Source organism: Equus caballus, chromosome 8, assembly GCF_041296265.1.
Source record: "Equus caballus isolate H_3958 breed thoroughbred chromosome 8, TB-T2T, whole genome shotgun sequence".
Lineage (NCBI taxonomy): Eukaryota > Metazoa > Chordata > Mammalia > Perissodactyla > Equidae > Equus > Equus caballus.
Window position 1 is genome coordinate 57,034,872 of NC_091691.1, and position 2,599 is coordinate 57,037,470.

Sequence of the window (2,599 nt, forward strand, 5' to 3'; positions counted from 1 at the left end):
ATTTATTTGCAACTGAATTTTGAGTCATAACAACATCCTAACATTGCAGTTCTAGCCACAGCAAACATCCCTAAATGGGAAAGCATTCTTGGATGGGGGGGACTCAAAACCTCAAATCTTGCTCTAATGATGACTCGAACAAAATTAGGGATGTGAATTTATCTACTGATTATATAAAAACTCATCTAGATTCCCAAACACAAATATAAAACATATATCTACACAGACATTTCATTCATATCCTATATAATATCCTATATTATTCATATCCAATATTTGTGTGGGAGACAATGCGTATGTCTTAGGTCTACTTAATTTGGGGTTTGGAATATTAAGTTAGTCTCCCATTCTGTAAATTCTTCCTGGGAAGATGTTACATTCTTCTGGAAACCATACTAATTTTCTGGAGTCATGGGGCTGTTTAATGCACTGCTTCCAAGCACCAAATGCTGCCCCTGTGACCCGGAAGGAAGGGAAAGAATGTCATCAGGAATAGCCTGCAGCTGCACTAAATCTCAGCTTCTCTCTGCTAACAAAAAGGTGGGGGGAAAAAAAAAGCAATCAGATTTCACTGGAGTATACAGCAGCCTTGGCCAAAGGCTTTAAAACTTTTTTGATTTCTTCTTTCATTGAAAATAGGAGAGGAGCTTATAGAGAAATAAGCCAAATACAACAGTTGCTGAACTTGGGTCAACATCAGATACCACAACAGCTTTTGGGATGTTAATGGAAATGTATGAAATGAGAATGTATATTTTGATACCTGTGAAAATAAAACACTGCACTTTAAGTGAGTGGGAGAGAACAGATGGTCGGTAATGATTTAAAACATTTATGTTTTTGGACTGTCACCAAGCCTCCATATTAAAAAATACGGTGTTTAGTCAGTACACACCAACATCTACGGACAAGGTGCTCATTTTCTGGGGGATGCTACTGTCATAAAGGAGATAAAAACTGAATGAGGCAAAAGGAAAATTCTCCTCGTTTTCTCAAGGCATTCAACATCTGCTGTTTCTTATTAATGATATTCAATCAAAATGTCTTCTGTGTGATGAGAGGATTTTAATTTTTCCTCAATAACGAGTCAACTCCAAGTGTCCAGGTATTGTGTTCTTTTTAAATGCACTGGGAAGTATTGCAATTTTGTTCTGTATATTTAATTCACTTTGACAGAAGCCCTTAAAAACCAATAATAAACCAAAAAGCAATAATAAAATCTGGGAGTCCAGGGTACTGTTGCCCACGAAAAACAATAACACTCTCCTTACCCTCAATTTTGTAGACAGGCAGATGGTGTTATGATTATGTACTGGAATTGGCAGGTGCCAGGCCAACGAATCAGGAAGACAGATAAATATTAAATATGGTCATACTGTATTTTGGTGTGTATATGTGAGTCTAAAAGAAGCCCATGTTCTTTAAACCCAGTGGAACAGTGACAGTATAGATAAAATTGTGTATAGAGAGATTAACGCAATGTTTGAGGCTACAATGAAGAAAAAGAAACACTGGTAAATAATACCCAATTACTATAAAAACTGCGCAAGGAAAGTCCTATTAAACATCCCCAGTGTTTTGATTTGGTTCTGTTAACATAAAAGGAAAAAAGTCACACAAACACACACTCTCTATCATTTACTTGCCATCCCTTTCAAAACCCCGGGAACTATTCCGGAACAGTCTGCCTGTGGGAGGAGATGGGGTGAACCTGCAGGGAGAGCAGAGAGGAGAAGCGGCAGTTCTGGCTTGGCACCTGTGAACTTAGTTGGAAATAACTCCTGACAGGCATCAAACATAACACCTCTTAGCCTTCTAACAAAAACATGCTGCTAGGCAGGATGTTCAAACGGGGCAGAAGACAGAGGGAGCGGGAACCGTGTGAAAGTAACAGCAGCAGCAACAAAACAACCACGCACTTCCAGCTCTCCACAAAGCGCCTCAAGGCCCCCGCCCCAGATCCCCCTTCCCAATCCCTCTGCTGGAGCCACGTGGAACCTGGGCTCCGAGGCTCCTAACTTCCCTCCCACACTGCCCGCCGCCCTAGCAAGAGAGCCTTAGGAAGGTCGTGGAGTTTGGGACAGATGCAAAAGGGGCACCACAGCAGAGATGCTCATCTTTCTGCCAAACATGCTGGAGGACCGGATAGACCGGCATCAGAAACTCCACACTGTTCCTTCTGATGTCCTCTTTCCAACCTCTGCACGCCCCCAGTGGGGGCTGGCACCGGAACCCTGGAGTCCAAGGTGTCCCGCCAGGGCCCAGGAATCCAGCACAGGTAGCTAACAAGTTCAGGTACCCTGTCCCCGTTCGCCACCCCTCTCAAAGTCTTCGCAACCCCTCATCTCCTGGACACCACCCCCTACCCCAACCCCAGCACGTCCAATAAAGTGAATGGAAGTAGGTTCCAGTATGGGGGGCGGGGAGGAGCGGGGGTAGAAAAGGAAGATGCCTCCCGCATTCAACATTCAACAGAGGCGAAGTACCTGGAAAGGTGAGGATACACTTCCCCGCCCAGCCAGACCCCTCTGCGAACGGCGCCCCACACTCTCCGCCCTTGCAATCTCGGACCCCCACGCCCCCACCCAAGCGCGGTTAC

General features: G+C 44.3%; 1 protein-coding gene across 4 annotated transcripts in view; it reads right to left on the bottom strand.

The window, feature by feature from the left end:
* The window catches only part of CHST9 (carbohydrate sulfotransferase 9), a 250,381-nt gene that overhangs the window by 247,476 nt on the left and 306 nt on the right, over window positions 1-2,599 (bottom strand). The gene's annotated exons all lie outside the window — the stretch shown is intronic.